The sequence below is a fragment of the Chiloscyllium punctatum genome, chromosome 3, assembly GCF_047496795.1.
Source record: "Chiloscyllium punctatum isolate Juve2018m chromosome 3, sChiPun1.3, whole genome shotgun sequence".
In the NCBI taxonomy this organism is placed as follows: domain Eukaryota; kingdom Metazoa; phylum Chordata; class Chondrichthyes; order Orectolobiformes; family Hemiscylliidae; genus Chiloscyllium; species Chiloscyllium punctatum.
This window is the reverse complement of record NC_092741.1, coordinates 117,785,048-117,801,059: the sequence shown is the minus strand read 5'-3', so window position 1 is coordinate 117,801,059 and position 16,012 is coordinate 117,785,048. Positions and strand designations below refer to the sequence as shown.

The window sequence follows — 16,012 nt, the reverse complement described above, 5'->3', positions numbered from 1 at the left end:
ACATTAGCGTGTGGCACACTGACGTTAGCGTGTGGCACACTGATATTCATGTGGCATACTGACATTAGCGTGTGGCACAATGATATAAGCATATGACACACTGACGTTAGCGTGTGACACACTGATATTAGCATGTGACACACTGATATTAGCATGTGACACACCGACAGCGTGTCGCACACTGACAGTAGCGTGTCGCACACTGACAGTAGCGTGTCGCACACTGACATTAGCGTGTCGCACACTGACATTAGCGTGTGACACACTGACATTAGCGTATGATACACTGACAGTAGCGTGTGACATACTGACGTTAGCGTGTGGCACACTGATATTCATGTGGCATACTGACATTAGCGTGTGGCACAATGATATAAGCATATGCCACACTGACAGTAGCGTGTGGCACACTGACATTAGCATGTGGCACACTGACGTTAGCATGTGACACACTGATATTAGCATGTGACACACCGACAGTAGCGTGTCACACACCGACAGTAGCGTGTCGCACACCGACAGTAGCGTGTCGCACACTGACATTAGCGTGTCGCACACTGACATTAGCGTGTCGCACACTGACATTAGCGTGTGACACACTGACGTTAGCGTGTGGCACACTGATATTCATGTGGCATACTGACAGCATGTGGCACAATGATATTAGCATATGACACACCGACAGTAGCGTGTGGCACACTGACATTAGCGTGTGGCACACTGATGTTTGTGTCGCACACTGACATTAGCGTGTGGCACACTGATATTAGCATGTGACACAACTGATATTAGCATGTGACACACTGATATTAGCATGTGACACACCGACAGTAGCGTGTCGCACACCGACAGTAGCGTGTCGCACACCGACAGTAGCGTGTCGCACACTGACATTAGCGTGTCGCACACTGACATTAGCGTGTGACACACTGACATTAGCATGTGACACACTGACATTTGCGTGTGGCACACACATTTGTGTGGTATACTGACATTCATGTGGCACACTGACATTAGCAAGTGATACACTGACATTAGCATGTGACACACTGATGTTTGTGTGGAACACTGACATTAGCGTGTGTCATACTGATATTCATGTGGCACACTGATGTTAGCGTGTGACACAATGACAGTAGCGTGTGACACACTGACATTAGTGTGTGACACACTGACATTCGTGTGTGACACACTGACATTAGCGTGTGACACACTGACATTAGCGTATGATACACTGACAGTAGCGTGTGACATACTGACGTTAGCGTGTGGCACACTGATATTCATGTGGCATACTGACATTAGCGTGTGGCACAATGATATTAGCATATGACACACCGACAGTAGCATGTTGCACACTGACGTTAGCGTGTGGCACACTGACGTTAGCATGTGGCACACTGACGTTAGCATGTGACACACTGATATAAGCATGTGACACACTGATATTAGCATGTGACACACTGACATTAGTGTGTGGCACACACATTTGTGTGGTATACTGACATTCATGTGGCACACTGACATTAGCATGTGATACACTGACATTAGCATGTGACACACTGATGTTTGTGTGGAACACTGACATTAGCGTGTGTCATACTGATATTCATGTGGCACACTGACGTTAGCGTGTGACACACTGACGTTAGCGTGTGACACACTGACATTAGCGTATGATACACTGACAGTAGCGTGTGACATCCTGACGTTAGCGTGTGGCACACTGATATTCATGTGGCATACTGACATTAGCGTGTGGCACAATGATATAAGCATATGCCACACTGACAGTAGCGTGTGGCACACTGACATTAGCATGTGGCACACTGACGTTAGCATGTGACACACTGATATTATCATGTGACACACCGACAGTAGCGTGTCGCACACCGACAGTAGCGTGTCGCACACCGACATTAGCGTGTCGCACACCGACATTAGTGTGTCGCACACTGACATTAGCGTGTGACACACTGACATTAGCGTGTGACACACTGACATTAGCGTGTGACACACTGACATTAGCGTGTGACATACTGACGTTAGCGTGTGGCACACTGATATTCATGTGGCATACTGACAGCATGTGGCACAATGATATTAGCATATGACACACCGACAGTAGCGTGTGGCACACTGACATTAGCGTGTGGCACACTGATGTTTGTGTCGCACACTGACATTAGCGTGTGGCACACTGATATTAGCATGTGACACACTGATATTAGCATGTGACACACTGATATTAGCATGTGACACACCGACAGTAGCGTGTGACACACTGACATTAGCGTGTCGCACACTGACATTAGCGTGTGGCACACACATTTGTGTGGCACACTGACATTAGCATGTGATACACTGACATTAGCATGTGACACACTGATGTTTGTGTGGAACACTGACATTAGCGTGTGTCATACTGATATTCATGTGGCACACTGACGTTAGCGTGTGACACACTGACATTAGCGTGTGACACACTGACATTAGCGTGTGACACACTGACATTAGCGTGTGACACACTGACATTCGTGTGTGACACACTGACGTTAGCGTGTGACACACTGACATTAGCGTATGATACACTGACAGTAGCGTGTGACATACTGACGTTAGCGTGTGGCACACTGATATTCATGTGGCATACTGACATTAGCGTGTGGCACAATGATATTAGCATATGACACACCGACAGTAGCATGTTGCACACTGACATTAGCGTGTGGCACACTGACGTTAGCGTGTGGCACACTGACGTTAGCGTGTGGCACACTGACATTAGCATGTGACACACTGATATAAGCATGTGACACACTGATATTAGCATGTGACACACTGACATTAGCGTGTGGCACACACATTTGTGTGGTATACTGACATTCATGTGGCACACTGACATTAGCATGTGATACACTGACATTAGCATGTGACATACTGATGTTTGTGTGGAACACTGACATTAGCGTGTGTCATACTGATATTCATGTGGCACACTGACGTTCGCGTGTGGCACAATAATATTAGCGTGTGACACACTGACATTAGCGTGTGACACACTGACGTTAGCGTGTGACACACTGACATTAGCGTATGACACACTGACAGTAGCGTGTGACATACTGACGTTAGCGTGTGGCACACTGATATTCATGTGGCATACTGACATTAGCGTGTGGCACAATGATATTAGCATATGACACACCGACAGTAGCGTGTGACACACTGACATTAGTGTGTGACACACTGACATTAGCGTGTGACACACTGATATTAGCATGTGACACACCGACATTAGCGTGTCGCACACTGACATTAGCGTGTCGCACACTGACATTAGCGTGTGACACACTGACATTAGCGTGTGACACACTGACATTAGCGTGTGACACACTGACATTAGCGTGTGGCACACACATTTGTGTGGTATACTGACATTCATGTGGCACACTGACATTAGCATGTGATACACTGACATTAGCATGTGACACACTGATGTTTGTGTGGAACAATGACATTAGCGTGTGTCATACTGATATTCATGTGGCACACTGACGTTAGCGTGTGACACACTGACGTTAGCGTGTGACACACTGACAGTAGCGTATGATACACTGACAGTAGCGTGTGACATACATTAGCGTGTGGCACAATGATATTAGCATATGACACACTGACAGTAGCGTGTGGCACACTGACATTAGCGTATGATACACTGACAGTAGCGTGTGACATACTGACGTTAGCGTGTGGCACACTGATATTCATGTGGCATACTGACATTAGCGTGTGGTACAATGATATTAGCATATGACACACTGACAGTAGTGTGTGACACACTGACATTAGCGTGTGACACACTGACATTAGCGTGTGACACACTGACGTTAGCGTGTGGCACACTGATATTCATGTGGCATACTGACATTAGCGTGTGGCACAATGATATTAGCATATGACACACTGACATTCATGTGGCACACTGTCATTAGCGTGTGACACACTGACATTAGCGTGTGACACACTGATGTTTGTGTGGAACACTGACATTAGCGTGTGACACTGACATTAGCGTGTGACACACTGATGTTCGTGTGGCACACTGACATTAGCGTGTGACACTGACATTCATGTGGCACACTGATATTGTGTGACACACTGACATTCATGTGGCACACTGACATTAGCGTGTGACACACTGACATTAGCGTGTGACACATTGACATTAGCGTGTGACATACTGATATTCATGTGGGACACTGTCATTAGCGTGTGACACACTGAAATTAGCGTGTGACACACTGAAATTAGCGTGTGACACACTGACATTAGCGTGTGACACACTGACATTAGCGTGTGACACACTGACATTCATGTGGCACACTGAAATTAGCGTGTGACACACTGAAATTAGCGTGTGACACACTGACATTAGCGTGTGACACACTGACATTCATGTGGAACACTGTCATTAGCGTGTGACACACAGACATTAGCGTGTGACACACTGATGTTTGTGTGGAACACTGACATTAGCGTGTGACACTGACATTAACGTGTGACACACTGACATTCATGTGGAACACTGTCATTAGCGTGTGACACACTGACATTAGCGTGTGACACACTGACGTTTGTGTGACACACTGTTTGTGTGTCAACAACCCTAATCTCAAATTCGTACTTTAGAATAAATCCTGCAAAGAGATCTCAGACTGTCATAGACCGGGCCAGATCCCCTCCACTCATTTTTAAGAAGTCAGCCCAGTCTTTAACTTTTCTGGTTGTTTTCGGCAGATGTGAGGTGGATATCCCAGGAGTGATGGAGCTGGTCATACCAATCACCTTTACGCAAAACAGAATTTATTTACACACCATTGAATAAAAGACAAACAAAAGAAAACAGACTTCAGGACAACAACTGTTTGAAAACCCAACTCACACGATCTCTGCACTTTACAAAGAGCTGTTCCAATTTCCTGCAGGATATCCATAAACACACCCCTTGGGGAAAAAAAGGTAAATTCAGACACAGATTCTTACAGGAGTGATGTCAGAGAGAGAAAGAATCCGCCAAAGGTCATTGGCTGAAGCATGGAACTTCTTTTCCCTGCCTCCAGCTAAAACTAAACCAAACTGGAAAAATCCCTGAACTGGGTGAACTGGCCCCTCCCCTTTCAGTGTACAAGTGTTTTAAATAAAACCTAAAAGCCCTGTTGCCTGAGGCAGTATCTGTTAGCTATAATCAAAATGGTCTAATCGGCTAATACTGGGGCAATGATTAACAGCTTTCATGTTGTCAAATGCTTTCTGGCAGCCCGCTGTCCACTGAAACTTCTTGCCTTTCTGTAGTAACTCAATGATTGGAGCAGCCACACCACTAACATTTCCGATAAAACCCACTCAATCCCAGGAATTGTAGTACTATTCTTTTCATTAACGGTACAGGAATTTCCCCAATTACCTTAGTTTTACATTCCATGGGGCCATTTATCCACATCCAATAACATGGCCCAGGAAGGTGACTTAAGCCTTGGCAAATTCACTTTTAGCCAGGATTATCACCAAGCCTACCTCCTAAAGTCAATTTAAGCTATTCCAATAAATGTTGCAAGTGTTCCTTTCATGTGTGACTAAAAATCACCAGGTCATCAATATATACCACACAGTTGGGTAATACAGAAATGACCATGTTAAATAGTCTCTGAAATGTGGCTGGCACATTTTTCATACATGACTTTAAGTTGATAGTCCATTTGGTGTTATGAAAGCTGAAATTGTCTTCGCTCTTTCCGACAAAGGTACCTGCCAGTTATCCTGTTGCTTGTCCCATCTTCTCAACACAGTCTTCCAAACATAGAATCGAGTATGCATCAGTCTTTGTAACTGCATTTGCGATAGTCCACATATGACCATTGGGTACCATCTGGTTTTGGCACCATTACAATGGATGAGCTCCAGTCACTGTAACTCACTTTGATTATGTTGTCTTGGAGCATGCATTCAATCTCCTTTTGAACCTGTGCCAACTTCAAAGGGTAATGCCTATAAAGGTGTTGCTTAATCGGAATAGCATCTCCTGTATCTCCTATCTCATGCATAATTAGGTTAGTACTTCCCAGCTTATTTCCACATATCTCCCCATGTAATAGTATTAACTCTTTCAGGTCATTTTGATTTTCCTCTGGAAGGTAACTCAATAATTTATCCCAATTTTTGACGACTTCCTCATTGTCCAATTTAATTTGAGGATTGTCCAATACAGAATCCTCTGAACTCGGTTCTTCCCTCTGTGTTGTAACCAATAACACAATCTCCTTTGGCTTTCCTTCCCTGCCAAAATATCTTTTGAACATATTCACATGACATACTCTTACATTTCTTTCTGTCTGGAGTCCTTATCAATTAGTTCACCTCACTCAATCACCTTTCGACTTGATAAGGTCCACTAAACCTTGCTTTTAAAGGTTCACCTATCACTGGAAGTAACACTAACACCTTATCTCCGATAGCAAAATTGCCAGTTTTTGATTTCTTGTCTGCTTCCTGTTTCATTGTATGTTGTGATACTTTTAAATGCTGTCTAGTCAACTCCCCCGCTCTATTTAATCATTCCCTAAAATTTGACACATACTCCAAATATGTGATCTCTGAATTCTGACTTACCAATTTCTCCTTAATCAATTTTAGTGGTCTTCTCACTTCATGCCCAAAACCGAATTTAAATGGACTGAATTTGGTCGATTCATTTGGTGAATCTCTGATTGCAAAAAGTACAAACCGAATTCCCTTATCGCAATCATCTGGATAGTCTCGAATGAACATGGTCTTTAATGTCTGATGCCATCTTTCTAGCGCTCCCCGCGAGTCTGGATGGAACACAGTGGATTTGAATTGTTGTATTTCTAAGCTAATTGGAGTAACTCTTCTATAATCCTTTTCGCTGTGATATTGTGTAAGGGAATGGCCTCTGGAAATCCATTATTAACAAATACTGATGCCCACTTTTTTTTAAGGTAGGGATCCTATGCAATCAATTAAGACTCTTGTAAAAGGTTCCTCAGATGCAGGAATGGGTATTAAAGGTGTGGGTTTATTACTGCCTGTGGTTTTCCAATTACCTGACATGTATGATATGTCCGGCAAAATTCAACAGCATCCTTATGCAGTCCAGGTCAGTAAAAATGGTTTTGTATTTTTCGCTGGTGTTTTTCTTACCCCTAAATGACCCCTTATTGGTAGTTCATGCACCACCTGCAATACCTCCTTTCTCTAACCCACTGGCAATACGACTTGATGAACCCCTGCCTATGTATCATCTGCCTGAATATGTGACAGTCACCATTACCTCATTAAGACATTAGCTGTAAGATAGTAACATGCAGAGACACATTCAGACTCTACGACTGCATTTGCCCTTTGATACAATTGCTTCAAATTTTCACTTTTTCTGCTGTAACTCAGTTAATTTCTCTGAGCTAAAGATATCTACTTTGTCATCCATCTGCTCCTGTTTTGTCTCAACCATTTGATCAAACACATCTGCTAATTGCACTTCAACTTTCCAATCTGTATTCTCCTGTTTCACCTGGTACTTTGTGACTTTGTTACCACCCAGTCAGGAGAAGAACCCAGGATATGTCTCCTGTTATAGTTCAGTTGCCTGAGTTTCCACTGGCTTCTCAACAATAGGCAGCACTCCAACTGTGAACCAGCTTTATCGTTAGCAAGGACAAATTCTAATCCTGGAGCTGAGGGTTTGTCCAGTACTCCTACCACCACTTCCCCACTCTTCACTCTTTGTAACTGAGCACTTCTTGCCTCATTATGGATTCCACTTACTGGCACTTTTTCCAGCAATAGTCCTTTGGAGGTACATATCTCCTCGTCTTTCAGCATTAACAATTGAGAGGATCCTGTATCTCTTTATATTGTCACCTCTTTACCTGCTGCTCCTGGACTATGTGAGTAAACTTTGCATTCATAGGTATATGGTTTAAGAAGATTTGGTACTTTCTCCTTAACCGACCCTCCGACCAGCTTGTACATTCTAGTGCAGATTTTCAGCTTCCACTGTGCATTCCTTTACCACTCCCAACACAATTCACCGGCTTATCCCGTTTTCCTACCTCTGGCTTCCCAGTGCTTTTCCTAACCCAATAACACTGTGATTTCATGTGGCTTACTTTATTGGAGCTTTTTCACATCTCTTTCCCCTTCATGGGTTACTTTTTTACCCTGAGGTAAGTTATCCTTATGGACTTCACCGAGATCTACTTTTCCCTTTCCATGTGAGGATTTCTCTTTTCCCTGATTTTTATCCCTCACAGATTGAAGTTGATGTTGGAAGTCAAACTTTGACTTATGGACCAACTCATGATCATCAGCCATTTCAGCTGCTAATCGTGCTGTTTTAACTCTCTGCTTTTCCACATGAGTTCTCACTGCTACAGAAAGTGAATTTTTGAACTCCTCCGAAATGATTGTCTCTGCAAGAGCATCATAGGTTTGCTCTAATTTTAATGCCCTTATCCAACTATCCAAATACTTTATTTGATCTTCTCAAACTCAATGTACGTTTGACCAGGGTCCCTCCTTAGATTCCTGAAACATTGCCTGTAGGCTTCTGGCACAAACTCGTGCATTTAAGATGACTTTCTCCACCTCCTCATACACCCCAGATCCCTCCTCTGACAGCGATGCAAATACCGCACTAGCTCGACCTACAAGTTTTGTTTGGATCAACAAAACCCACATTGTCACTGGCCACTTCATTTGTTTAGCCACTTTTTAAAATGAGATGAAAAAGGCTTCCACATCCTTCTTATCAGATTTCGGCAATGTTTGGATATTTTGAAACAGGGCCTCACCAGGCCTTTGGCTACCACGGGTTTGCTCATCCTCACTCTTCCCCACTGTGCTTACCTTCTGCCTTCATCCCCATCCTTTTAAACTGACTTCCCTGCCTCAGTGCCAATTTCTGAAGTTCAAAATCTCTCCTTCCTTTTCTCTCTCTCTCTCTCTCTTTTTCTCTTTCCTCTGCTTTTAATCATAAGTCAAACAGTTTCATTTCTTTTTCTCTTTTTTTTAATCCTTTTGCCTCGAACTCAAGCTGCTGCTTTTCAATTGAATGTTATCCATCTCTAAAGATTCTGATGGCATTTCCAGCAAATTTAAATTAGGAGCTCTTGCTGTAATCATCTCTCCTTTCCTCACGGAAGGAGGCTGCTCCAGCTCCAGCTTATCTGCTAATTCCAGCAGCTTGGTTTTAATTGCCTTTTGCAAAACCCCCCCAGAGTCACTTCTTTCAGCCCCAGAAAACTATTAGTAACTGAAAGAGCCATTACTACAAAAAATACTGTTTAAACCAACACACAGAACAAAAGATACTAACGCTTACCACTCACTGCCCTCTAGTTCAACAACCCTAATCTCAAATTCGTACTTTAGAATAAATCCTGCAAAGAGATCTCAGACTGTCATAGACCGGGCCAGATCCCCTCCACTCATTTTTAAGAAGTTAGCCCAGTCTTTAACTTTTCTGGTTGTTTTCGGCAGATGTGAGGTGGATATCCCAGGAGTGATGGAGCTGGTCAAACCACTCACCTTTACACAAAACAGAATTTATTTACACACCATTGAATAAAAGACAAACAAAAGAAAACAGACTTCAGGACAACAACTGTTTGAAAACCCAACTCACACGATCTCTGCACTTTACAAAGAGCTGTTCCAATTTCCTGCAGGATATCCATAAACACACCCCTTGGGGAAAAAAAGGTAAATTCAGACACAGATTCTTACAGGAGTGATGTCAGAGAGAGAAAGAATCCGCCAAAGGTCATTGGCTGAAGCATGGAACTTCTTTTCCCTGCCTCCAGCTAAAACTAAACCAAACGGGAAAAATCCCTGAATTGGGTGAACTGGCCCCTCCCCTTTCAGTGTACAAGTGTTTTAAATAAAACCTAAAAGCCCTTTTCCCTGACTGTTGCCTGAGGCAGTATCTATCAGTTATAATCAAAGTGGCCCAATCTCAGACAAACTGGAACCTCTGGCTTTTACAATCCCTTTTGAAAAAAACGAAGCATAACACAATCTCACTTTTTTTCATTGTCACACTGACATTAGCATGTCACCCATTGACATAACCATGGAATACTGACATTAGTGTAGCACATTTATCTTTAGCATGACACACTGACATTCATATGAAACAGTGACATTCATGTGACACACTGACATTAACATGAGACACACTGACTTTAGTATGATGCACTGACATATGTGTGACACACTGACATTAACGTGTGACACATTGAGTTTAGCATGTCACATTGAACTTTAGCATGACTCATTGACATTCATATGTCACACTGATATTCGTGCAAAACACTGAACTTCATGTGACACACTGACATTCAAGTGATACGCTGATGTTCGTTTGGGACACAGTGACATTCGTATGACACATTGACTTTAGCATGACACACTGACATTCGTGACACAGTAACATTAACATGTGACACGCTGACATCAATGTGGAACACTTACATTAATATATAACTTTATTAATGTGAAACATTGATAGTTATGTAGAACACCGACATTTGTGTGTTACACTGACATTAACTTGTCACATTGACATTACTATGTATCTTTGATATTAATGTGTTACACTGACATTTATGTGGCACTGAAATTAGATTGTGACACACTGACCTTAATGGTGTTACACTGGCATTAGTGTATAACAATGATATTAATATGGCACGCTGATGTTAACTGGAATTAATGGATCCAACATTTGCTATTAATATGTGGGAGATGTGTTTGTGTAAATATAAACTGGAGTTCTGTTAGGGTCAAGGTGTGGCCTGATTATGTTCTACCTGCAGGACCTTCAACACAACATGAATTTACATCATTCCTTTCGAAAACCACCTCAGTTGCTTTGCAAAGGTGTTACCGTACGGTATTGAGTCAAACGAGGAGGCCGAGTGGTATTATTGCTAAACTGTGAATCCAGAGGCCCAGGTAATCTTCTGGGGACCTGGGTTCAAATCCTACCATGGCAAATATTGGAATTTGAATTCAATGAAAATCTGGAATTAAGAGTCTGATGATAACCATTGTTGATTGTCAGGAAAAACCCATCTGGTTCACTAATGTCCTTTTGGGAGGGAAACTGAGGTCCTTACCTGGGCTGACTCCAAACACACAGCAATGTGGTTGACTCTTTACTGGCCTCTGGGCAAATACAGATGGACAATAAATGTTGCCCAGCCAGTGATGCCCTCATGTAGAACACTGGCTTTAATGTGGCACACTGATATCAGTGTGTGGAACACAGATATTTGTAGATGAATACCAAAAAGATGATGGATAGATTGAAGCTTGGTCAACATGAGGAGTTGTAAGGAGGTTGTCCTAGGGAGGGAGTCCAGAACTTGGGTCTTGAACATATTAAGGAGTGAAAATGATTGGGGGAAGTTCACCAGAGATCTCCGAGGACTGTAGGTGCTGGAGGAGGAACAGAGGGGTGGGTCATGGAGAGATTTGTAAACAGTGCCAGATCAGGAACTCATACAGCTTAGTGAGGAGAGGGCTGACTCATAATGAAAGTGGACTTGGAGAGTGTTAGCATACAGGCAGCTGGGTTCAAGAGGAACTCAGTTTACACATGGTGGGAGCTTGGCTGGTCATTACAGCATTGGCACAGCCAGGTCTGGGCTGTGGGTTTCAGCAGCTAGGTGACTAGAGCCCAGCAGTGTGGCACAGGAATCTTTGTAATGGAGTAGCTGTTAGACTGGCAGCTGATCTGAACAATGTGAACTAGTCCAATCACAAGCTGTGTATTGTGGGTGTGGTAAGAGGGAATCTGTATGAGTATGAATGATGGATCTCCTTTATGAAAATCCTTTATTGGCATGTGTACTTCAGTACAGAAGTACAGGAGTACAGTGAAAGGTTTCTATAATGGCTGCCTCTAATGGCATGTACCAGTACCTAGGTACAAATCTTGGATACAAAGAGAAATAAAAAGAAAAGTAGAAGCATTATTTACAATGTCAAAAAATAAGTTAGAAATAAGATTGTTATATCATAGTTAGAGGATTTACAATACAGTCTGGTAGAGCGTTTCAAATAGCAGCAGCTCAGCAAGTGGTCTGACCACCTACACCAATCTCCAGGATACTTCGCACCGGCACTCAGCTGCACTGAGGGAGGTCACGCTGCTCCAGGCCTATTGGAAGGATGTTGTGAAACTTGAAAGGGTTCAGAAAAGATCTACAAGGATGTTGCCAGGGTTGGAGGGTTTGAGCTACAGGGAGAGGCTGAACAGGCTGGGGCTGTTTTCCCTGGAGCGTCGGAGGCTGAGGGGTGACCTTATAGAGGTTTATAAAATCATGAGGGACGTGGATAGGGCAAATAGAGAAAGTCCCTTCCCTGGGTTGGAGGAGTCCAGAACGAGAGGGCAATGGTTTAGGGTGAGAGGGGAAAGATATAAAACAGACCTAAGGGGCAACTTTTTAATGCAGATGGTGGTATGTATATGGAATGGGCTGCCAGAGGATGTGGTGGAGGCTGGTACAATTGCAAAATTTAAAACCCACGTGGATAAGTATATGAATAAGGAAAGATTTGGAGGGATATGGTCTAGGTGCTGGCAGGTGGGACTAGATTAAGTTAGGATATCTGGTTCGCATGGGCGGGTTGGATCGAAGGGTTTGTATCCATGCTGTACATCTGTATGATTCTATGACTATGACTCCCTTCCCCTCCCCCTGCCCCAGGACTCCCTTCCCCTCCCCCTGCCCCAGGACTCCCTTCCCCTCCCCCTGCCCCAGGACTTCCTTCCCCTCCCCCTGCCCCAGGACTCCCTTCCCCTCCCCCTGCTTGGGACTCCCTTCCCCTCCCCCTGCCCCAGGACTCCCTTCCCCTCCCCCTGCCCCAGGACTCCCTTCCCCTCCCCCTGCCCCAGGACTCCCTTCCCCTCCCCCTGCCCCAGGACTCCCTTCCCCTCCCCCTGCCCCAGGACTCCCTTCCCCTCCCCCTGCCCCTGAACCTATTTCCCCTTATACTCATGAATTAACTGTATCAATCAGATGAGATATTTGACTTCGGATTTCCTTTTGCAAATTATTACCTTCTAATCCCCCCGATGACCCCAGTGCTTCCTCTGTGCTCCCGCATCGTTACCGCCTGCAGTTGAGAAAAGAGCATCTCTGCCTGTTGTCATCAACGTCATTGCACAGGCAACAGCAATAGATAGGGAAGGGGTGATAGGAATGGATTGGGTATTTTGTGGAGTTTGTCAACACATACGTTTATTTGATATTTCACTTGAAGGAGTGTTCTACGGTTAGACATGGCTGGGAGAAAATGAATTGTGAAGGGAACTGTGACTCTTAAGCCGAATGTTCCCAAAAGTAAAGGCAACATGTTGTGGTTACTGGATATCTGAAATACAAACACAAAGAGCTGGCCTAACAATATGATCCTCTTCAGAAGAAAACTCAGGTTGGAGTCTATGTTAATTGGGTTTCTCTCTCCATCGTTGCTACCCCATCACCTCCATTTGCTCCCCCTCCTCCTCCTCATTCTCACCCAGGCCATCTTCCATCCCCCCCTCCTCCTCCCTGCCTCCTTCCCCCACCTCCACACTCCATGCTGTTGGCTGTTCTTTCCAGCTTGACTGTGACTTGGCTCTGGGCATTTGCAATGTGATTCATGCTGACTCAGTCCTTCCTGCTGAGTGCCCACTCTAGCTTTCTCTGCTGCTGTGAATATTCACAGCTGATATGTAAAAGCTGAGCCACCAATATCCAGGAGGATGAATGCAGTGTTAGCAGCTGCAGTTAGTGACTGTCAATCACTGCCACCAGGAGGTGGGGGCTCCTGAGAGGGCCCTGGAAACTGTCACAACACACTGAGGCTCTGAGAGGGGCCTGGGGAATTCACCCAGACACTGAGGCCCTGAGAGGGGCCTGGGGAATTCACCCAGACACTGAGGCCCTGAGAGGGGCCTGGGGAATTCACCCAGACACTGAGGCCCTGAGAGGGGCCTGGGGAACTCACCCAGACACTGAGGCTCTGAGAGGGGCCTGGGGAATTCACCCAGACACTGAGGCCCTGAGAGGGGCCTGGGGAATTCACCCAGACACTGAGGCTCTGAGAGGGGCCTGGGGAATTCACCCAGACACTGAGGCCCTGAGAGGGGCCTGGGGAATTCACCCAGACACTGAGGCCCTGAGAGGGGCCTGGGGAATTCACCCAGACACTGAGGCCCTGAGAGGGGCCTGGGGAACTCACACAGACACTGAGGCCCTGAGAGGGGCCTGGGGAACTCTCACAGACACTGAGGCCCTGAGAGGGTCTGGGGGAACTCTCACAGACACTGAGGCCCTGAGAGGGTCTGGGGGAACTCTCACAGACACTGAGGCCCTGAGAGGGTCTGGGGGAACTCACACAGACAATGAGCTCCTGAGAGGGGCCTGGGGAACTCACACAGACACTGAGCTCCTTGATGGACCCTGGGGAACTCACACAGACACTGAGGCCCTGAGAGGGGCCTGGGGAACTCACACAGACACTGAGAGGGGCCTGGAGAACTCACACAGACACTGAGAGGGGCCTGGAGAACTCACACAGACACTGAGGCCCTGAGAGGGGCCTGGGGAACTCACACAGACACTAGCTGTCCCAACCTTCTTTGTCCCAAAGACGTATTCCCTGTTTGACATGAATGGAGAAGGGGTATCTGACAATGCAGGACCACCCAGAGTGGCTTTTGTCCAGTTGAATATGGTTTGCAGGGGAATGTGAATTACACCTGGACCAAGGTCAGAAGTCCATGGGCTCTATCCATCTTCCAGCCAGGGTTGTCAGATAGCTGGGAGTGGCACTGAGTGAGTAGTAACCTGCGGTGTTCTGGGTGAGCTGTTATGCCACCCTTTTTGCCTGGTCCCATGGCACTATTGGCAGCAGATTGATGGGGGTTCTCCCCAGAGACCTGGACAGCCTCTATCAATCAGCCAGCATCTTTCCGAAAATAACAGATGCCTTGCTCACATTTGGGATCTTGCTGTGCACGACATGGCAGCTGCATTTCGGACACTATAACACTGACTGTGTTTCAGAGATGTGTCTTGCCTGCCACCAAGTCGTGGGTTGTCTGTGATCCAGCTGACCTGAGTGAGACGTGACTGCAGTCCGTCAGCGCTCGGTCTGCTCAGGGCCCTGGCCAATGGGTGCCATCTTGGCTACATGCCGAGAGCTGCCTGTATTTTCTCACCTTGATGGGGCCGTGCTGGGCCGATGTTCTGATTGCAGTTGTCTCTGGATGGATGATGAGCAAGCTCCTGCTGTCTTGCCCCTCATGGTTAGTGCCCTTCTGTCACATTGTCACATTCAGTCACAAACAGATTAAAGGAGCACGTGCAGGGGTGAGGACCCATTGAGCGGGCTGAATAACACTGTTGTCTCGCTGTATCCCAGACGCTGTCTCCACCCCCACCTCTTCTATCTCCACATATTTTTCTTCATAAACTCTTCCTTTTATCCATCAGTCCCTGTGGGCGTTGACATTTTGGATTTATAAAACCATCAGAATGAGAAGCATTGAGTAGGCCATTCTGCCCCTCGAGCCTGCCCCGCCATTCAATAATATAATGGCTGATGTGAAATTAAAATCTGAAAGAATAATTCTGTCGGACGATGTGCTTTATAAACTACCCCCCCCCCCAACCAATCTCTTGCATTTGTATAGCAGCATTTCTCATCCTCACAGTGTCTCAAAGGCATTTTCCAGGAGGATGTTTGTGTAATGGAGGAAATGATGCAGCCAATTTGCACACAGCAAGCTCCCACACACAGTGTGTTTGTTAATGGCCACCTGGTTTGTTTTCTGATGTAGTTTGAAGGGCTGATTTTGGCCTGGACACTGGGAGGAGTAACCTAACGTTCCTCCCCATGGTGCGTCCACCCGAAACGGTAAATGCAGCCTCAG

The 16,012-nt window shown here is 45.4% G+C and overlaps 1 protein-coding gene across 3 annotated transcripts in view; it reads left to right on the top strand.

The window, feature by feature from the left end:
• LOC140464294 (solute carrier family 35 member F3-like) overlaps positions 1-16,012 on the top strand; it is a 448,695-nt gene that overhangs the window by 400,059 nt on the left and 32,624 nt on the right. The gene's annotated exons all lie outside the window — the stretch shown is intronic.